Below are 23,380 nucleotides of genomic sequence, written 5' to 3'. Positions count from 1 at the left end.
TTTGTGTTAGTAGAGTAACTACGTCTCCACCTACGCTCTGCTTGTCTGAGGAGAAGCTTTTTTTGTTTAAGATCCTCTGTAAACCACCTCTGGGCGTCGTGAGGCCGCCTAACGATGGAGAATTTGCAGGGGGCAACGGTATTACTGGCCGCACATAGCCAGTTATGGATAGCCGTTTCTTGAGTGTTAAGGCAACTAGTATCCATGGGCAAGGAGGCGGAGAGTAAGGAGCAAAACTCCTCTTTACTTGCTCGGCTCCAGTTTCTGGTTAACAGTTTTTCCAAGATTGGGAGTTTACCTCTTAAAGATTACAAGTTTTGGAAACGTTAACTGTGAAGAAGTTAATCACAGAAATAATCCTTTGGCCTTAAAGGTTTGTTTATTAATTTTCCAAATCTCCCATGTTTCCTATCCTGAAAAGGCTGGCACAATTGCTCAAAACCATCTCTGCCTTTCCTCATTTGCTTATTATTTTCACCGCTCATGTCTCACTCTAACAACCAAGTGTAGTCTTTCTTGGGCCGTGGTTTCCAGCATCATTGCTCGGCACAGCTCCCTCCCCCCTTGTATACTGAGATGCAACCTAGGGGCCATACCTTACTGTTGCTGAGACGTACCAAAAGATTGTGAGTATTTACTCTCAGGCTTTTTGCGATACCAGCTTTTTTTTTACTCCGACAAAATCACCCACTTCAATGGATATAGGTTTGCAATTATGCTTACAGACATGATAATTCTTGGTAACATCTTAAGCTTGTGATAACCTCCCTCTCACTACTATAGGTGACAAATTAATCTTCTGGACTTGGATATTGGACCCAAAATATCTTTGTAAGTGGTGTCCTTCCTCTTATGAGTTCAAATGGACTATGCTTTCTGGACACAAGGAGCTATCCTGTACCGGCACAACATGCGTTAAACTTCTTTCCTGCAAGTGAATTCTTGTTTTTAGCAAGTTGTAAAGTCCTGTTTACTACCATATTGAAGTTCTCTAATGCACCAATGCCTGGTGGATGGTACATCAACATTGTAATATGTGAAAAACCATTTCTTTTGTGGTAAACTCCATTCGACAGTGCTTTACCCAGAACGTTTCTTTTAAGTTCAAGAAAAGGTTTATTGAAAAGATTAATATGATCATAAAAACAATACTTCGTACAAGCCGTTTCTTAATGCAATAGAGTCAGCTCAAGACACAATTTCAATTTCAGGCCACTTTGAGAAGTGATCTATGATAACTAGGAGGTATTTTGGTAAAACATCTTCTAAAACTTATTCTGTGATGTCTATGCCATTTCTTTCCCATGGCATATCGGACTGTTAATTGGACACAAACTGGATTCATTGTGAGCTGAGTCTTGTCAGAATAGTTACATATTCTCTAATTTTCCTTTCTACAACCATTTCTAACCCAAGCCACCAATATAAATTTTGCATTCACATTTTGTTTTCACAATACCAAAAATCCCTTCTTGGTAAATATCTAATTATGTTTGCCAAAGCTTTCTGGAGAAAGGTTCTGCCATTCCTCATGATGTTTCCATTTATAGTGATAAGCTCTCGCCTCAATTCCCAATAACTATGTAGATTCTTGTTCAACATTTTTTTCCCTGGCCACTTTATCGTTATCATCTTGAGGACGTCTAGTAATACTGGATCTTTTACATGTTATGTTATATTATGTTATGTTATGTTCTTGGTGTTTTAAAGCATACTAAAGATCCATGAGCTCTGTAGCTGGTGTGTGAGGTCAAATCTGGGGTCTTACTCGAAAAGCCAGGTTGTCAGCTTCTTGCAAAAGTCAAGAAGAGAGGAGGAGGCTCTGATGTGTTGTGGGAGGTCATTCCATGCTTTAGGGGCCAGGTATGAGAAGGCACAGCCTCCTGCTCAGCTTTCATTTATGTGTTAAGAGTGTGTTAGTTAGAGACCGGCAGACGGAGGTGTATGGAAAATTTGTGAAAGTTAATGCGGCTGTTCAGGTAGACAGGTCCAGTGTTGTGGAGAACTTTGTAGGCATGGGTGAGGAGTTTCAAGTATGTGCACTTATTTATCAGGAGCCAGTGTAGTTCCCTAAGATGTGGTGTGATGTGGGCTCGGTGTGGGAGGTTGAGGACTGGTCTGGCTGCTGTTTTTTGGATGGTATGCAGTCTTCTTGTGAGTTGGTTGGTAATCCCAGGGTGTTTCCATAGTCTAGTCTCATGGTGATGAGTGCTTGGGTGATCCTTTTCCTGGTGTTGTCTAGTAGCCACTTGAAGATTTTCTTCAGCTTCCTTAGTCTGTTGAAGCAGGCAGAGAACACTTTGTTGACTTCATCGGTCATATCCAGTTTGTTGTCTATGATGATTCTGAGGCCTCTAGCTCGCCTGCAGAGCATGGGGGCATGGTGGGAGGTCCAAGGTCTTTGGACCATCAGGAGGAGTACCACGTCGAGGCATTCTTCCCGAAGTCTACCACCTTGGTCTTTTCTGGGTTCAATTGAGGCAATTGGATTTCATCCATCCAGGTGGCCACTTCTGTCAAGCTTGTGGTGTACATGTTTTTGGTGTTGGGTGTTTTGTCAGAGAAGGACAGTATCAGTTGCTTGTGGATATTGAAGAGCCCTGCAGGACTCTGCAAATAAGATCTCATGCTTCAGAGGTGTAGGGGGCATGTTGACTGGTTGGGTTTTTTCTGCGAGGAAGGGACCGATCCATTCGAGGGCGAGTCCCTGGACACCTGCTTTGTGGAGGCATTAGATTAGGATGGGTTGGGATATGGTAGAAGGCTGCTCATAGGTGTAAGAGGATGAGGGTGGTGTTTTCCCCTGTCAAGGATCATCTGGATGTCATCTACTCGCATCAATGGTAACAATACTCTTTAATTCAAGTCAAAACCTTGTAATGGACATTGTCTTCCACCCACCTCCTGGAAGAACACCTGACATTCCCTGGACCATTCAAATGTATTCCTAACTTTCAAACGTTTTTGTATGTGGTAGAGAAATAGTTGAGAAATTTGAAATAGAATTAAGCAAGCTCCACGTGGTCTTTGTTTTTCAGGGAAGGACTGTCCCTCTGCTAATGCCATTATAGGAATTAGGTGTAATTAATTCCTTCACCACTCATCTGTCTAAGTATGTAAACTTCTCCAGTAGCGGTCCGTGGAGGGAGTTCGATGGGGCAGAGAGGCGGGGCGGGGGAGGGGCAGGCTTGGAAAATGTAAACACCAGAATATGGATGAACGGAGGTAAGTAAACATTTAAATAAATAAAACAAATTCCTTTGCGCGCGCTGTCAATGGATGTAAACAATTTTATACCCCTAGTCAAAGATAACATCTCCTTAATTTTTGGTGATGGAAATTGATCTACCAGGATGTTTGTGTTTAGGTCTCCTAAAACTACAAATAGCCTCAGTTTTCCATTGGTGTGTCATGCCACAACCGGGGGGGGGGGGGGAGGGGTTAGATGATTCTACTGGTTCTATGATATTTGCGAACGGTAATTTGACCAGTTCTTTTGAAACCTCATCTCTAATGGTGATGAGAATATTCCCAGCTTTATGGATGTAGGGTGCAGCATCTAAGTCACCTTTATCTCTCCACCGTAACACTGATTGCACTTTCTTTGGGATATACAATTTACTTTTTTAATACGAATTTTATTGAAGTTTTTCATGAATGTCATTTCCACAAACTGCTGCCAACAACTGTTCTAGAAGTCCCCTTCCTCCTCGCACCCTGTAATTTGTAATTTGACCCATACTCATATCACGATTATGTTCTAAATTAGTCATGCCCTCTCCATCTCTCACATGATCCTGGCCTGTTTGAGCAGATCTCTCTATCTAGGCTTTGCCTTTGCAGTCTGATTGGTTCAATCTCTCCCCACAGTACTGCCCCTATTTTTCCCATATCTTGACGAACATTGTCGGGCAACCCCTTGCCTCATAAATTGGCCTTTCCAGGGCAATGTATTGGTCCATCCCCCATGCCACTCCTCTAGCGATGGGGGTTCTTTAACTTACCAGTGACAGGCAATGTCTCATTTTGCTTCTCCCAATCCTAACAAAAGTAGTGCCCGTTTGTACCTATTGGAATCTAACTCTTCTGTTAGATGTAGAAGAACCAGTTAACATTCGGGCCTAAGGGTCAGTCCGAGGACCAAACCCAGGCAGCCAAGCATTGCCTCCCAGTACACCTGGATCTTAGTGCATTCCCATACCGTATGCAACAGGGTCCCCTCCGTCATGGCGCAGTGGAGGCAAGAGGGGCTTGACACTGATCCCATATTCCATAACCTATGTTGTGTATAATATGCTCTGTGGAAGTATTTCCACTAGATCAAATGGAGCCTAGCTGCAATAGCTGACTCCTGCAGCGCCCCCTTAGCTTCCCTCTATTCAGTCTCCTCCAGGGAGCCCCATTGTTGTTCCCATGCTGCATATAGCTTCTCTAAAGGGTCATCAGTGTTATTCATCAGTGTGCGATATATCTTGGTAATTTTATGGTCCCCCAGCTCCACCAAGAGGAGTTTGGCTTTCAGGGGTAGAAATCAGGCAGGATACTAGCCGAGTAGCTGGGGGGAGTGTTAGGTCTACCCGCCCTCCACACAGCAAATGCATTAATCAAACCCCATTTGTTCGGAGGCAAAAGTGGGGTCGTTCTTTGTGTCATAGAGTCATTTATTTATAATGGGCAGGTGGGATGCTCTATAATTTCATTCTATATCCGTAGTGGCTATGCAGCTGCAATAACTGGACTGAAAGCACTTGGAAAGGGCTATCCGAGGGGGCCTCTGGTTCCACAGAAAGCTGTGGAGTATGGAGTCGACATTTGCGAAAAAGGAGCGTAGTACGTCGAAAGGGATATTGTTTTGTTGATATAGAAAGCACTGTGGGGTTATCATTTTGAAGATAGCGGACCTCCCTAGGATTGACTGGGGTAGGCGTGCTCAGTATTGAGTGTCCACTTACATTTTATCCAGCAGGGGCCTGATATTTTGCTCCCGGGGCCATGTTAGCATTTGAGGTAATATAAACTCCTAAGTATTGGAAACCCTCACCTACTATTTGCATATCTGTGTCCCATTGCAGATCACCAGGTGCCCTATTGATCAGGCATAGGGATGATTTGCCATAGGTAAGCTGCAATCCAGACATCCTTCCAAAAAGCTTCAGGATCTGGAGGATGCGTGAGCCCAATAATGCCTGTTCTGTCATGAAAATAAAGACATCGTCAGCATACTTGCCCACCTTGTCCGAAATCCCGGGAGTCCAACCAAATCCCCTCGTCCAAACGTCAATCTAAGCTATTCCGCCAGTTGCTCTAAGGCAGAGGTCTTCAAACTTTTGGGTGCCGAGACCCCCCTGTCAACATTTTCAGTCGTAAGGACCCCCTCCTGATAAACATTTCTAAAACTGTAGGCAGGGCTTCTGGAATTACGAGGCAGTTGAGGACCAAATTACACGACAGGCTTGACTAAATTGTGTGGGAAGAAAATTTAAATAATGTTATGTGATGCAGCGTTATTTTGGGATAGAATTGCTTCATTATTTTGAATTTTGTTTGCACACAGTAACACTGAGGAAAGATTTCACCCCATCATTACCAGTTTATAACCAAAAAACAGCAATTAACATCAGAAAGATGTTTAGTCAGCCTTTGTGATGGGCCTTCCACTCCGCAGGAATACGTGCTGCCACATTAGAAGCTCACCTGGCCCTGGCCGGGAGCAGCAGGGGTCCCTTAAAACCCTGGCGGACTTGTGCAGAGTTGAGCAATTTACCCATGCCACTTTCGTCTCACCCCTCCCTTCCATCCCTCTCTCCTCTCCTCTCCCAATCCTGGATCCCTCTCTCACTTTGCAGGCCATTTTCTTTCACCCCTTCTTACAACTTCTAAACTCTCCCCATTCAACTTCTCACTTCACCCTTAATCACCTCTTGCCATTCTGGCTTTTCACTGCCCTCATCTCTAACAGTTTCTCGCATTTATCTCATGGCCTCTCTGGGCCTGTCACCTCCCGTGCCCATCTGCACTTCTCATTCATCTCAAGTCTCTCCGTTCAAATTGTTGTCTATTTGTATCTTACACCTCTCCAGTCCCCCATTCATCTTTCACATCTATCCTTTGTTTTTTCACACCTTCTTGAACCAATGTCCCTCTCCCCTGTTACCTCAGTACCAGTGCTTAATTTGAGCCGGTGGTTTCTGTTGCTCCGCACTGGCACCTAATTGTGCACACTGGCAATATGACCGTCTGCCAGATGCCACTTGATGGCTCTGTCTAGTCCCAAACTTCGCGAGGGGGCCTACACTCCCAGGCAGGGCTGGCCATAGCACTGGCCACACACGGCGCAACAGTCTTTTTTGGCGCCCCATCCCAGTTTCCTCCTTCTCCATAAATTCCCTCACTACCACTCACCAACAAAGCACCTCATCTCTCTGTAGCCCCTTTCTGACAAACATTTTTTTTTTATAGTGCTACTCAGTTTACTCACAGTTCTGTGATCTGCATAGTACATGTTCTTTGTAGCAGGCACATTAACCCTCTGCACTCTGTGGATGAGAAGTGTGCCCATGTGAGTGCACGGTGAGTGATGCAACAGTGTGAGAGTAGGGAAAGAGGAGTGACTGCAGGGTGAGTGAGGTGACCATGAATTTGGGTGTGGATGTAAGTGCAGAGTGGGACGAATGAATGCATGGTTAATGATGGGCTTGTTTGAGCAAGTTGCAAATTGAGCAGTGAGGGGACAGGTGAATGAGGTGTCACATGAGTGCAGATGAGTGGTGTAACTGCAGGCTGAGGTACAGGGTGAACAACGCAAGTGCATTGTGATTGCAGAGTGATCACTGTGAGTGCATTATGAGAGGGTGAATGATGTGAGTGCATGGTGATCAGTGGGAGTGCTTTGTGATCGCTGTGAGTGCAGGGTGAGCATGAAAGTGAAGTGCGAGAATGAGAAGTGAGTTCTCAGAATGCAGAGTGCATTCCCAAACACTTGAAGTAACTCAGCATATTATTGACGGCAGCGTAGGGTTTAAGATATAAGTTAAACTATTGCTATTATGACATTAATCAGGGATCGAGGGTGGAGGAAATAAATAATATGCTGATCCTACAACACACTTCCAGTTCTATGGTTAGGGTTGCCTGCTCATTATTTTGATGTCCCAGATGGTACAAAAATAAGCAGTCACCTAAAGCTGTATATTTCAGCACTCATCTGTGCGTACTTGGAACAGCAAATATAAATAGAAAGCACTTTTAATTGTGTTCTAGGGCTGCCTCAATGATCCATGACTGATAATTAAAGGGAACAAAGACAGAAAAGTCACATTACGAATGAATGCGTATGATTTTATTTACAATCCCATTTAGTGTCAAGAGGAGGCCTTTGCAGGCTCTTTAAACATCAAATGGCTGGTATTTTTCTTCTTGCAACCCTACTTTATATTTATTTTCATGAAATGCATTCTCACACTACTGCAGTAACTGTAAAATACAAATGTAAGGAAAAGGCAGAGTTGGGGCCCAGGGGGTACTAGAGCTAGAAAAAAAACTAAGCCTCAGTAACCACTTTACAAAATGTATGTAAATCTGCAAATGGTCCTTAACGACCTGTGAAAAACTCAGGAGATAAGACTGCAGACAGCCCAGCGGAGCCCACAGCAGTTCGAGCAGAGACACACTATGGGGGAGGAGGGGGGCTGAATCCCTTGTTGTGCCTGGGCAGAAGTGTGACCGGGAATGCGCGACCCCCTTTCCATCACTTCACGGCCCCCCTGGGGGTCACACCCCACACTTTGAAGACCCCTTCTCTAAGGCAATGGCAAACAGCAGGGGAGCCAGGGAACAGTCCTCGTGTACAGTAGTGGCTGCTCCCATAAAGCAGCAGTGGGGCGGGAAGGCGGGGTGGGAGATGCAGGTTTAAAACACAAAAATAAAAAGGAACACTTACCTGCCAGCCAGCAGGCAGCCTGGACGCCCACCTCCTCTCCTCCGTCCTCTTCCTGGTTGCTGTGCTAGCAGGAAGCATGAAGCACCCAGACTCCTCTGAGCCAATCACAACCCTGCAATGCAGCATTGTGAATGGTCTGAGCGTCGTGGTTTGGCTCAGGCAGGTAATGGGAGTCTGGGCATGTTCTCCACCCAGGCTTTAATGCACTTAGAGAGTGTCACCACTCCTCACCCTGCAGCCAGCGCAGCCCCGCCCGCCCTGCAAAACTGCCTCAGCATAGAAAAATAAAATGATAATAACCTTGCATTATTTTCCTTTTATTTTTCCTTACTTGCAGTGCTGAAAGGCAGTGGGGCGACTTAGCTGAGGAGCCACCCCTACTCATGTGTGGCTCTCTATATGGGGAATTGATCAGATGTTGCCACCCCCACCCGTATAGTAGTCGAGATATAAATGTATAGGAGTTTAACATATCTAATGAACCTCAGCCAAAGTTAAGCCACCTAAGTAGGGTGAATAGGTATTCCCACCCCACCAAAACGAAAGCCCTCTCAAAGGGCCATATGTAGATAAGTTCTATTTACCGATTCATAAATACCGAATTTTACCGATTCGGTATTTATGAATCGGTAAATAGAATGTAGGTAAACATTCGGTAATTATTACCGAATCGGTAATATTCGGTATTTATGAACCGGTATTTACCGATTCGGTAATAATGCATCCCTTCCAATTCATTCCTATGGGCCTGGAGGCCCATAGGAATGAATGGGAAGCCATTCACTATTACCGATTCGGTAAATACCGATTCGGTAATAGGGGGAGCATATTCATGGGTGGCAGGGTGTCACATTGACACCCTGTTGCACCCCTGAATCGTGCATGTGTGCACATGTGGCGCACATACATGCCCTAAGGGCATGTATGTCTGCCACATGGCACTTTTCAAACAGCACAAAATTGCTTTTTAAAAGGTATTCGTTATTTACCATCAACTTGTAGTTGGTGGTAACTAACGAATCCAGACACCACAAATGCACTCACTTGAGTGCCCCCTACATAGGATTTCAGGATTCGGTAATTTACCGAATCGGTATTTTACTGATTTCTTAAGATTCCGATTCGGTAAATTACCGAATCCTGAAATCCAGCCACCTACATCTCAATTGCCTAAATACCGGTTGGTAACGGGATATTTACCGATTTTCGGCCGTTACCGACCGGTATTTAGGTACCTACATATGGCCCAAAGTCTGTCATTAGAATCCCTGCTGATTCTCCCAGCCTGTCAGTCTGGGCCAGAGAATTATATAGCATATAACCTCCTTATGTTAAGCCTTGTGGCTCGTCCCAGTATAAAGCCAGACTTATCCTGCCAGACCAAGGAATCTATCACTTTAATCAGCCTATGCACTAGGGTTTTCGAAATAAATCGCACTTCTATGTTTAATAACGATATAGGCCGGTGTGATGAACATGCCTCCGGAAGTCTGTCCGCTTTTGGAAGTACTACTATATCAGCCCTCTGTAGGTCTCTGGGTAGCAATCCACATTTCACGGCCTCTCCATCCAATGACCTGTCCGAGCGGTTCTGTGAGTGTCCCTGCATAGTACTTGAAAAATTCAACCGGGAAGCCATTAAGGCCCGATGCTTTTCCCGACTTCAAGAGACCCAGCGCTGCCAACAACTCATCGTTTCCAGTGGAGATCGCTCCTCGTCCAAGAAACGAAATGGCAATCTCCACTAGAGGCTCTTTGCCCGCACAGGAGTGAAGAAAGGCATAATATTTTACGAACCAGTCTGCAATGGCTTTGCCCTCTATAATACGGGAGCTGTCAGGACCAATAACAAATGCAAGAGGGATTTACTCAGACAGCAAATTACAGTGATGTAGCGCCTAAAGAGTTTGAAATTTGTAGGGGTGCATCATATTCACTGTTAGTAGGCACCCGGACATAATCAATGCATATTTAGATGTATCGTATACAACGTATTAAGCAAATGTATCAGTTATATCGTAACATAGCAATATTAGAAGTGTGAACTACATTGTGAATATATTCAGTGAAATGTGTAACGATTAGTTTCCGTTCAATGCAATGTATTAGGCTAAACGTGTAACCTGATTGAATTAATTCATGTATGTCGTTTATTCATGTAGGTGAAAGTAAAGGTACTAATGTTAGACTGTAATTTAATAGTGTGTTTAACCTAGTAGAGGCCCGAATTCACATATATCATTGAGAAGAAAGGCCTGGAATTTCTTATGTTAGCTGAATGCGGTAGGCCGCAAGTGATTTATTCCGTTAAAGGTTTTAGGCTGCAGTAAATTGTAAAAGTTAAAAGATGTGAAGTATTTCTCCATCCCATGATCTCACCGCAGGTGCAAGGACAGTTGGTTTGTTAGTAGAAAAGGTCTTTGTCTAGGAGTTGAATTATGGAGAAAGCCAGACATGGGAGTGCATTGGAATGTGCCAATCGCAACTCCTCGTGCCGACGGTGTCTGGGACTCAAGGCCAAGCTGATGGACGAAAGAAGATGGACAGAGCAGGACGGAAAAGTACTGGAAGAAGACCTGGTCGAGGAGGTGTGCCAGAGGGCATGTTCTATGTTTTGGGGTTTCGTATTAGGGACAGCACCCCGAGGGTTGAGCAGAACAGAGTAGCCCAGAGCAGAGAGAAGAGGTGGGCGAGGAGCTAGAAGGAATACTTTGGATCGAACTCTCACTAAGTGAAGACTTCTTAGGGAGTTTCACTTCTGACACCTTTTCACGATTTCTTGGGTCTTAAGGGAACGCTAAGTAGGGATGTCATCTAGCATAGAGTAGGGACAGAGATGCTTTGGTTTAATGATTCCTAATATCGACATTGGCTTGGTAGTTATCTACCTCATGCTTTTAGAATTTGTACTTCTGTTTATATTTAGTCGTATGTGGATTCTTCGTAGAGTAGCATTTGTGTTAGTGCCTATTTACCTGTTGTGCCTTGTATTAAGGTGCTTATACCTGCAGATGTTTTTGTTGATAATAAAAACCCGAGAGCAATAGAGAGTGAGTTTGAGTCCTTAATTATGTCAAATTGCGGAAAGTATTCTCTGATAATTGTGTTTGCTCCCTCCACGCTATTGGGCAAGTAAAAAGGTTCAATCGGCCAGATTGGGTTCTTGTAGATGAATGGTAAACAAGAAAATTGGGCCCCAGCAGTTGGTAGCAGAGACGGATGGTTACTTCCGATAGTGAGGGACGATTAGATTAAGATAAGTGATCCTTGAGACCCATATAAGATAAGTGATGGTGAATCATCAGATGGTGAGCAGCAGACGTCGGCAGATGGTGAACATTGATGGCGAGTAGCAGTGCGGCAGGAAGCAGCAGTCCTTGGAGTGAGTATGAATAGGATGAGATGTTGTAGATTGCGGTGTTGATTTGTTGTGTGATGTCTTGCGGAGTTGGAGTGAATGTTGAGTGATTGTGAGATCAGGCTGTGAGCGCGCGCAGCCCGGGAATTGTGGTGTAGAAGACACCCGTGGTAGATTTTGTTGACCACCCAAAGGAGATCGTGAGGTACTATCGATCACCTGGACCGAGATAGGGGGAGCGAATGTGTGAGTGCATGACAACTCGACGCTGGTCGTGGGTTGCTGTATGTGAAGTTGAGTACTTGTAACCTATCAGAGGCGATCTGTCTGGTCGGACGGGGACAGACAGTTGCCAACCGAGGTCAACAATTTCGAGAGACTGTGGACGAACAGTCAGAGGCTGTGGACGGACAGCCAGAGAAGTAACTTGTTATTTCAGTGCATGAATGGGACGAATGCAGGCGTGAGACGTAAGCGTAAGGAAAGGGAACTGCTGCGAACGAAGGAAGGTGACGTCAGAGAGTGCCACGCTGTGATAGGCTGGTGGATGTTAGTCGCGCTGTAATTGGAGGGTTCGACACCAAGAGGTAAAAACAGTGTGTGAGATCGAATTTTGTCCATCATGAAGTGTTTTAAGGTTTTTCGAGAAATGTGTAGGGGCGACAAGCATGTGGTTACTCTGGAGGGAGAAGAGGCTCCGCCTGAGGATACTCCAGCACATTATATGGCAAAGAATGTGGGATTGCATACGATAATTTGGCTTGAGAATTGGCATAAAATGACACAAGGTGAAGGGGAATTAGCATTCCCGAGGTATGGCTCGTTCATGCTAGCAGTGTTGTACCAGTTGAAGTCTGTGATGGCGGGGTTACGACCTATGCCAAGGCCAACACAGTTCGAAGCACTACATGCGTGAATTAGAGCAGCGCATGACAGGGATAGAGGAAGGAATCAGGAGAGGGTGAAAAAGTCGATCAGGGCTTACCAGGATGCCAGATGGGACGCAGCGGAGAAAAGGTGGAGAGTGCAGGCGATAGAAGGAGATAGACTGTATCCCTTATTGATCACATCAGAGGGGGTAAAGAACGTAAAGCCAGAAGAAGAGTATGAGAGTGAGATAGATGATGAGTTATTGGAAAGATTGTTGTCAGAGAGACCACCTCCGTATAACCCAGAGGTCCCAGAAGGGACATTGATTCAGATAGAAGACACTAGAGGAGTAACAATCCACCCAGAGATGAGAATAGAAGGAAGACTCTCGATAGGAACAGAGGGTACAAGGAGCCCGTCCGAGGCAAGCGTAAAGGTCGAAAGGGATGTGAGGTTACCGGATGCTTTCAAGGTACCGGTTACCATTGGACCCATTGTTTCAATTTACCATCCAGATACAGAGGAGGGCGAAAACCCAGAACAGACAGCCGAGGGGGTTAGGAGAGAGGTCGCGGAAAGTGGCCTAGCGGGTGCAATGGCCCGGACTACGAACCCTATAGAATGGAGTACACCATTGCCAGCCATGTCAGATTTATCTAGGGGACAAGTAGAACAGAGAACAGAGAGGTCGAGGTCTCTGAGAGAGTCGGGATCAGATTTACGATCATGGGTACCACCCCTGAGAGGACAAGACCCCAGAGTAAGGATAGCAGAGAGAGAGCAGGTCATTTTCGGAGATCGATCCGCTCCAAGGGATATATCAGAAGAAAGGAGGTCGCAGGACCAGGAATGTGAGGACGACGGTAGAGGAAGGGTGGTCTGTTGAGAGGTGTTGAAAGGAGCCCTAGGAGCCGGGATGATAGATGTAGTAAGATGAAAGGTAGAAGTGGATGAGATAATAAGTGGAAGCTTACCCCTTGAGAGAGTGGTAACATATGGACCAGATGAAGTACTCTTTGTAGCGAAGGATGTGACTCGGAAAGCACGAGTTGCACATGAGAAATTGTCGGAATTGGTAGGCGATATGAGGTAGATTTGTCTAAAACTAAAACATTGCAAGGAAACCATAGGTTGCAGTATAGTGACCAGGAATTGGAGGAGAAAAGGGTCGTCGGATTGAGAGCCCATAGCAGAGATTTGATCCTAGCCATGCGTATATGGATGACGCTCGATAAATGGGAAGAAAAATGGTCCAGGAAGAAAAGCTCTAGGGGAATAATAGGAGGGACCCCACCTCCGGGTGGAGGGCAGGTAAAGATAGGAAACTTCCCTTTATTGGAAGTGCAGAATGGAGGATATGTGCATGTACCCTGGAGGAGGGGTGATTTGGCGGCGTTTACGAATGATTTTCCCCGGCTTAGGGAGAAGCCCGCAGAGTGGTACAAGCAGGTTGATCGCTTTGTAAAGATTTCAAAGGTATTGTGGATTGACCTGAATACCTTATTTGATATTGTAGTTCCGGGAGATTTGTGGGCAGCATGCAAGATTGCCGTTGATTGGCCGACTTACGAGCCTGAGAGAAATGCATACACAAATGGCCCGTCACCAGCAGTAATGAGGATGTATGATCGGGTGATCGCCTGGTTGAAGAAGAAAGTTTCACCCCAAGACATCGATTGGGTAAAGATAGACAGGACAGTGCAGGAACCTAAGGAGACGGTACATGAGTTCTACGAGAGACTTTTACAGGCCTTTAAGCAATATAGTGGCCTAGATGTGTTGGAGACTAAGGATATGGGACAGTTCGTCTCAAAGTTTGTGTTGGGATTGAAACCAGAGGTTAGTCTCATGATACAGCAGCATTTGATTTGTTGGCAGAACAAGCCCGTCGATGAGATTTTGCGGTACGCCCAATATTGCACGGATGAGATCGAATCAAAACATAAGAAGTTGAAAGATAATCTGCTGCTTGTTCAGATGCAAACCGCTCAGGGACAGCCTAATGCGTGAGCGTTGGTGAGGAGACAGGGAAATTATCAGGCGGGAAATCAGAATGTTCAGGGGCAGGGAAGGCCAAGGCCAATAGACCCTAGAACAGGCATGGATGTGGCGACATTGAAAAAGACTACAGCATGTCATCAGTGTCACCAGGTCGGACATTGGAGACGCGAGTGTCCCCTGAACCCATGGAATCAGATACAGCTGGAAGGAGAGATAGTTCAGGTCCCCGGGACGGAAGCGATACAGACGGTGACTAGACCTAGAATGGTAAAAGCGGGGACTGGTGTCCCGCAGGTGCAAGTTCCCCAGCCACCCAGAATACAGAATGTACAGCAGAGAGCTCGAACTTATTTGCAAATGCCGATGTTTGAAGTGAGCGAGGAAAACGATATTAGTCTGTTGGCATCAAAGGGAGATAAGGATTGCATCCTTAGAGCCATCCTAGAGGTAGATCAGAAAGGACCCTTTGTGGAGGCAGACCTTGACGGCCACTCTACAACCTTTTTGGTTGACACGGGGGCTACTAGATCGACTATAAGATCGGCAGTGGTCCCGGGTTTAGCTTTTTCCGGACAAAGCATCCAGGTTGTTGGTGTAGCAAATAAGAAACTGATTAGTCCACTGACGGAGCCAATCCCGATCAGGATAGGAAATTTCAGTGATCGACATCAGTTTGTAGTGTGCGATTCTAGTCCGGTTTGTTTGCTAGGGAGAGATTTATTGTGCAAGCTCAACTACACGATTTACTGTACCCCGAAAGGAGTGGAGGTAGAAACGAGCGACGATGACGCGACCTTTAAGGTTACAAATCAGCGTGTGTGTGTGGAAAAGTACCCAGCGTTGACGGTGGAGGAGCTTCCACTTGACCTGAGGGACTCAGTGTCTATTGACGTATGGGACCTTAGTGGAGAGGAGATTGGTTTAGTCAAGGGAGTAGACCCAGTGAAAATCCAGATTAAACCGAACGTAGAGTTTCCGAGGACACCCCAGTATAAGTTATCTCCTGAAACTATTGCAGGGATTAAATCTGTGATAGAGTCTATGATCAGGCAGGGAATACTAATGGAGATTATGGGTAGCCCATGTAATTCGCCTATCATGGGACTACAGAAACCAAGTGGGAAATTTAGGATTGTGCAAGATTTGTGGAAAATAAACGAAATAGTTGTTCCTTGTTGTCCAGTGGTACCGAATCCATCTGTGATCCTATTTCAGATCCCCTGTGAAGCTGAATGGTTCACAGTGATTGACTTGTGTCAAGCCTTTTTCTCGATTCCCCTGCATGAAGAAAGCCGATTTCTTTTTGCCTTTCGGCTGGAAAATCGCGTGTTAACGTGGTGTCGTGTCCCACAGGGGTATACAGAGAGCCCATCTATCTTTAATCAGATCTTGAAGAAAAATCTTGAGGGTCTTGTGTTGCCACAAAACTCAGTTTTAGTGCAATACATTGACGACCTGCTCGTTGCCTCGGAAACGGAAGACGCCTGCTGAATTGATACCGTTGCTCTGTTGAATTACCTAGGAGAGAATGGTCACAAGGTGTCTCCAAACAAGCTGCAATACTGTTTGAGTGAGGTACAGTATTTGGGGCACCGAATCGAGAAAGGTAAAAGGAAGGTGTCACCAGATCGCATTGATGCGATTCTGAGAATGCCAGTTCCCTCCACTCAGAGGGAAGTCAGGATGTTTCTGGGAATGGTCGGCTATTGCCGCCAGTGGATCCCGAACTTTTCCTTTGAAGCGAAGCCCTTACAGCGGCTGACGCGAAAGGATGTGAATGATCCGGTACCATGGGACGAAGACTGCTTAAAGTCATTCTTGAGGCTGAGAGAAGCTTTATGCAGTGCACCAGCTTTGGGAATGCCAGATTATAACAAGGCATTTGCTTTATTCTGTGGCAAAAAGGAAGGTTGTGCATTAGCAGTGTTGACTCAGAGTCACGGAGGTGTCCGTAGACCAGTTGCCTATTTTTCAGCTACTTTAGATCCAGTAGCTTCTGCGTTGCCCGGATGTCTCAGATCCGTTGCTGCAACAGGTGTCAGTATCGAAAGATGTGAGAGCATTGTGATGGGTCATCCGCTTACTGTTCATGTGCCACATTCTGTTGAATTGTTGATGACTAGGACTAAAACACAGCACCTCACGAATAATAGGCTGACTCGTTATGAGCAAGTCATCCTTGCTGCAGACAATGTGACGCTGAAGAGGTGTTCTGTTTTAAATCCTGCTACACTGTTGCCTATTCCAAATGTAGATGTAGATGAAGATTGTGAGGACCATGATTGTCTCGATGTGACTGAACTATGCACCAAACCGAGACCTGACATTGTCGATGAACCGCTTCCAGTTTCAGACGAGATTTTCTTTGTGGACGGTTCATGTTTAAGAGACAGTGTTGGTCGACTGAGAGCAGCGTTTGCTGTGTGTACCATCACAGGGGTGGTTGAAGCCGCTTGTGTAGAAGGAGTATACTCCGCGCAGGTGGCTGAGCTTATTGCCTTGACCCGTGCCTGTTTGGCCGCTGATAAGATCCGTGTAACGATTTACACAGATAGCCAATATGGGTTTGGTGTGGTTCACGATTTCGGACAGCTATGGTCCCAGAGAGGGTTTATGACTTCTTCTGGTTCACCTATCAGAAATGGGGACTATGTACGACAATTGTTGGAAGCATTGCAAGGCCCAGATGAAATTGCTGTTGTTAAATGTTCTGCACACACTAAAGGAAACGATTTTGTGTCATTGGGTAATAATTACGCAGATGAAGTTGCTCGATTTTGTGCAGAGCAGGGATGTAATTTTACCGAGAGCTATGTTGTGGAAAGCGAAGAGATAACAGATTATGATGTGATGTTAGCCATGGCAGACTCATGGGAGGAATTGAAACAGTTGCAAGATGGAGTCTCTAATCAGGAGAGGGACGGCTGGATAAGAGCTGGATGTGAGAAGGGAGATGTAGATGTATGGGTTTCGAGTGATGGACGAGCTGTGTTACCGGAATGTTTGCTGAACCCTATGGCGAGGTTGATACATGGTGCTGTGCATCTTGGCGGGGACGCAATGATGCGAGTGTTTCGTCAGACGTGGTACAATCCGAAGTTTCGGACAGTGGCTGAAGCTGTGTGCCAGAGGTGTGTCACATGTCAACAGATGAATGTAGGAAAGAGGACTGCTGTGACGTTGAGTCACATAGGTAGGTCAGGTGGTCCTTTTAACAGGATGCAGCTGGATTTTATTGAAATGCCGAAGTGTAATGGGTTGAGGTACATATTAGTCATAGTATGTGTCTTTTCCAGGTGGGTGGAGGCTTACCCGACACGTAGGTGTGACACACTCACAGTAGCTAAGTTACTATTGAGGGAATTAATCCCGAGGTACGGTTTCCTGACCTCTTTTGAATCAGATAGGGGAACGCACTTCCACAGTGAAATCATGAAGCTGCTTTGTGCTGCCTTGAATGTAGATCAAAGATTGCACTGTAGTTACCGACCAGAGGCTTCTGGGATTGTGGAGCAAGTTAATGGGACTCTGAAGGCCCGAATGGCAAAAGTGTGTTCTTCGACATCCCTGAAGTGGCCAGATGCATTACCTTTGGTTCTCATGAGTCTCCGTAGTGTCCCTGATAGGAGGACTGGATTATCACCCCATGAAATTCTTATGGGAAGGGTGATGCGCTTGCCAGCAATACCTGCTACTGCTTTGATTAATATCACTGATGATATGATACTGGACTATTGTAAAGGCCTGGCTGACGTGGTCCGTTCTGTGTCTCAGCAGGTGCAGACAGCAACGGTTCCAGCTGTAAGTGACCTGTGCCACGACTTGTGCCCAGGAGACTGGGTACTGGTGCGCAAACACGTGAGGAAGAGTTGTCTGGATGCTCGCTGGCGAGGACCGTATCAAGTTATATTGATTACGAATACAGCAGTGAAGTGTGGAGGACTTCCGAACTGGATACACGCCTCCCATTCCCGTAGAGTTCCAGCACCCTTGGAAGAAACAGCCCCTCTCGAGAACGAAAACCCAGCTGAGGTGGCAGAGCCATCTGAGAGGGCCAGTCAAGTTGTAGGGGTTGCTGACGCAGCTGGTTGTGCACTAAACCAAGCCGAGAGAGAACGTGAAAATAACACAGAAGCTGACTCGGAAGCAGAAGAAGAAAGAGCTGCAGAGGGCAGTGTCGAGTCAAATCCTGCTGAAGGAGAAAGTAGTGCACAGGGTAATAGTAGGGAGACTGGAGGTGCCACCGAAGCAGAAAGGGTTTGGCCCGTGAGTCAGAGACGGGTGAACTTGAGATCGGCATCAAGAACAGATCTCGCCCCAGTTTCTGAAGAATCTGAAGCAGAGCAAGGTGACGAAGATCAACCCCAAGGTGCTTTGAGGCGATCGAAAAGAACAAGAGTGCCGTGTCAGAAGTACGCGTCACCAGAGTGGGCCTATTCAGTGACTGATGACAGGTTTACTGGCCACGGGACGGCTGAGATCGATCACACTGGTCAGCAATTCTCCGTTTCCGAGAGTGGAAGTGTTGTTGAAGATCCCAGGATTGGAGATCGAAGGAATCTTGACCATCAATATTCCGAATCCGCCACTTCTGAGCATCATCCGTGGTCTGATTTTGGAAACGCTGGACTTCCCAACTTGTGCAGTTATACCAGCTCCCCCAGAACTGACAACCCTTAAACTCGAAATCTTGCAAGGGGTCCTACAGCTGTTGGGACCCACAGTTATTCTGGACTGATTGAAAATTTGGTGTACATAGTTCGAAAGGAAGATAACCTAGGCCCGAGTGGAAGAAGAATAAATTTAGGGATTTTCCGTTGGAGGGCAAAGAAGAGTTAGGGAAGCCTCCAGACAGAAAAGATAAGAAATTGGACTTTGCTAGAGGTTCCCCCGGTTAAAGGGAGTAGCTGAACTGAACATTGCTGGATGAGAAAGAGACTTGTGTCAACAGAGACTGTACTGAACATTGAGAACATTTCCAAGATGACGGAACCTGGAAGTACACACCGTAGAGCCAAAATAGTGATAGGCACATTGTTAGGGGTAGTGAATGCTGTTATATTTGCAGTAGTAGTAACTTCATACATGGTGGCCCGTAGACAGGAGGGGGAGGTTCAGGGAACACCCACACCTACCACTCCAAGACAGGGAGGGGTCACTGGTAGAGATCAGAGAGCTCAGACGCTTGAGGAGAGTCGTATGTTTCATATAGACTTGTCTCGAGCCGATTTCAAACTCAATGCTTATGCGAAGCTGTTGTATGAGTATGTTGACGCGATGGATGCGAAGGATTGTTATGTGTGCATGCAGTTGCCTGCTTCAGTAGACGAAGGTATTAGGTATCATCATCTTCCATTGACATATGGGATTTCTTGTAGCTTATTGCTTAGTTTGTTTTATGACCGAAGACAGTTTGAGTATTTCTTTTCAAATTACGATACAGTACTTCCTGAAGTTCCGGCATACAAGCATTTGAATAAGTATGATTATTACAAGTCAGAAGATAGGCTTCGGAAGTATTTCATACCGACTGTGAAGCTAGACACAGCTTATGCTCATAGACATAATTTGACATGTTGGTTGTCTGAGACAGAAAAGAAGTTCATAGCGCAGATAGAGGATAGGTACAGAAAACTGACTCAGACACGAAATACAGGAGATAGTCCAGTGGATTGGACGGATGAGGAGAGATTGCACAAATTTAAGGGAAGTTATGGACCAATTGCATTAGATGAAGTACAGAAGGGGAAGTTGTGTATTGCTCGTCCTCAAACCTATTATGAGAAGGTTCCAGTGGGACAGAGTACGTGTGATCATACTTTTACCATGGAGGACTCTGCTAAGAACTTCTTGCAAGGTCCGGTACAGGTGATTCCGACTGTGTATTATGTGTGTGGGAAGAATGTCTATGTGAGATTGCCTGCGAATTGGTATGGTTCATGTTACTTGGCTATCATCTTCCCAAAGATTTATCATGCTGAGGATTTGAAGATGCTAGAGACGGGACGTCATTCTAAAGTGCGTAGAGCTGTGAGTGCAGGAGTAGTGATTGGTGATATATATGGAGCGACTATACCTAGTTTGGGCGTGGTCCTGAATGAAGTGAAAATAAGAAGGTTGGCGACAGTGGTGGATGAATTGTCAATGAATTCGGCGAGGTCACTGTTGTTGGTGAATGGAGAAATGTTATCGATACGGAATATGGTTTTGCAGAATCGACTTGCGTTAGACGTATTATTGGCAAAAGATGGCGGAGTTTGTAAATTGTTGAAGGTTCAGGAATGTTGCACGTATATTCCAGACAATAGTAAGGACCTGGAGAAATACATTGTCAATATTACCACAATTCACAAAGAAATACTAGATCTGACAGAAGAGAATGTGTGGGAAAAGATTGGTCAAGGATTTGGTCGCGTAGGAACTTGGTTTGCGAACTTGGGAATGGGATTTCTTGGGTCTGTGTTGAAGCCTATCATAATTGCAGTGGTATGTGTGATCTGTTTGTGGGGACTCGTAAGAGCATGGAAGTGGTACAGAGGGAATAGGGCCAAAAGAGCCCTCAGAGCGAATGAGCAGAGAATGGCGAGATTGCAGGACCGTCAATATCAGAATCTTAAAAGGATGGAAGGGATCCAACATGGTGGGATGGTAGCAACTGCAGTTTAGATCAGCTTCATTCCAGGAGGAATGAGAATGATGGTGTGATGACAGTTGTCATCAAAGGGGGGAACTGATGTGGCGCCTAAAGAGTTTGAAATTTGTAGGGGTGCATCATATTCACTGTTAGTCGGCACCCGCACATAATCAATGCATATTTAGATGTATTGTATACAATGTATTAAGCAAATGTATCAGTTATATCGTAACATAGCAATATTAGAAGTGTGAACTACATTGTGAATATATTCAGTGAAATGTGTAACGATTAGTTTCCGTTCAATGCAATGTATTAGGCTAAACGTGTAACCTGATTGAATTAATTCATGTATGTCGTTTATTCATGTAGGTGAAAGTAAAGGTTCTAATGTTAGACTGTAATTTAATAGTGTGTTTAACCTAGTAGAGGCCCGAATTCACATATATCGTTGAGAAGAAAGGCCTGGAATTTCTTATGTTAGCTGAATGCGGTAGGCCGCAAGTGATTTATTCCGTTAAAGGTTTTAGGCTGCAGTAAATTGTAAAAGTTAAAAGATGTGAAGTATTTCTCCATGTCATGATCTCCCCGCAGGTGCAAGGACAGTTGGTTCGTTAGTAGAAAAGGTCTTTGTCTAAGAGTTGAATTATGGAGAAAGCCAGACATGGGAGTGCATTGGAATGTGCCAATCGCAACTCCTCGTGCCGACGGTGTCTGGGACTCAAGGCCAAGCTGATGGACGATGGAAGATGGACAGAGCAGGACGGAAAAGTACTGGAAGAAGACCTGGTCGAGGAGGTGTGCCAGAGGGGGTGTTCTATGTTTTGGGGTTTCGTATTAGGGACAGCACCCCGAGGGTTGAGCAGAACAGAGTAGCCCAGAGCAGAGAGAAGAGGTGGGCGAGGAGCTAGAAGGAATACTTTAGATCGAACTCTCACTAAGTGAAGACTTCTTAGGGAGTTTCACTTCTGACACCTTTTCACGATTTCTTGGGTCTTAAGGGAACGCTAAGTAGGGATGTCATCTAGCATAGAGTAGGGACAGAGATGCTTTGGTTTAATGATTCCTAATATCGACATTGGCTTGGTAGTTATCTACCTCATGCTTTTAGAATTTGTACTTCTGTTTATATTTAGTCGTATGTGGATTCTTCGTAGAGTAGCATTTGTGTTAGTGCCTATTTACCTGTTGTGCCTTGTATTAAGGTGCTTATACCTGCAGATGTTTTTGTTGATAATAAAAACCCGAGAGCAATAGAGAGTGAGTTTGAGTCCTTAATTATGTCAAATTGCGGAAAGTATTCTCTGATAATTGTGTTTGCTCCCTCCACGCTATTGGGCAAGTAAAAAGGTTCAATCGGCCAGATTGGGTTCTTGTAGATGAATGGTAAAAAAGAAAATTGGGCCCCAGCAATCTGTGTAGAAGTGCGCTCAACTTATTCCCCATTGGTATATGTGGCTGTGCAAGTCAGGCGTGGATGTTTTTAATTGATTATGCATTGTCTGTGAATATGTAATTTCTCTTAATTCTAGATATCATGGGCCATATTTACTCAGTGAGTGCCGCAAGCTATTTGGCTGCGCTGCACTGAGTCACTTTCAAAGCGCAGGGATGCAACATATTTACAATAAGATGTCACATCCCTGTGCTTTCCCCTGCCCTGGCGCACAATCAGCTGTCATGCACTGGCGCAGGCACCCTTGCACCATGGTGCAAGGGTGCCTGCATTGTGGAGAGATTATTTTTGTGCAGCAAGGGACACCTTCCTGCACAAAAACAATCAATTGAGGTGATTTCCTCTGTGCTGTACAATGCATCACGCATTGAAAAAGAAAAAAACGAGGAGTAATTTAAACATTTATCCTCATTCTGCCTCGCTACGCCACCCCTAGGGTGGCATAGCTTTCTAACTCATTTCTAGGTTTACGAATTCTCGTACATCTGGAAATGCATCAGAATACATGGGTGTTGCATTGCAACACCCACAGCAACACCTATGTCACTCCCATTACAAGCAAAGTGTTGCGTGAGAAGGGGCGATATTTAGAAGCACACGTAAAGCCATGCAAGGTGGCTTTACGTGTCCCTGTAAATATCGGGCAGCAGGTTGTGCCGCCGGTGCGTCAGGCAACGTGACATACCGGCAGTGCAAGGGGCTTTTAAATAAGCCCCCTTGCCTCTAACTCCAGAATGCGCACCTCCAATTCTCTTGCCTCTCGGTACTGCTCGTGTTTGCAGGTAGTCTGGTAGCTACTGATGGCCTCCCTGATAGTGGCCTTTATTGCTTCCCGCAAAATTCCCAGAGACTGCACTGAGCCTTATTAGTATGAAAGTATGCCTCTATTGCTTCCCCAATTCATGTTCTACATTTCTCCCCTTGCAATGACCAGGTGTTTATTCGCAGCCCAGAACAGGCATGCACTGATCTCAAGCACAATTCAATTGAAGTATGGTCTGGCAGACCCCAGGCCAGTATTTGCTTATTATATACCTCTCACAGTTCTGTCTTGGGGACTAGAAAATAGTCCAGATGAGAAAATGTTTTGTGTGCCCGTGAGTAAAACGTAACCCCCAGTTC

This window comes from Triturus cristatus, chromosome 5_2, assembly GCF_964204655.1.
Source record: "Triturus cristatus chromosome 5_2, aTriCri1.1, whole genome shotgun sequence".
NCBI classification, from domain to species: domain Eukaryota; kingdom Metazoa; phylum Chordata; class Amphibia; order Caudata; family Salamandridae; genus Triturus; species Triturus cristatus.
This window is presented reverse-complemented; position numbering follows the sequence as displayed.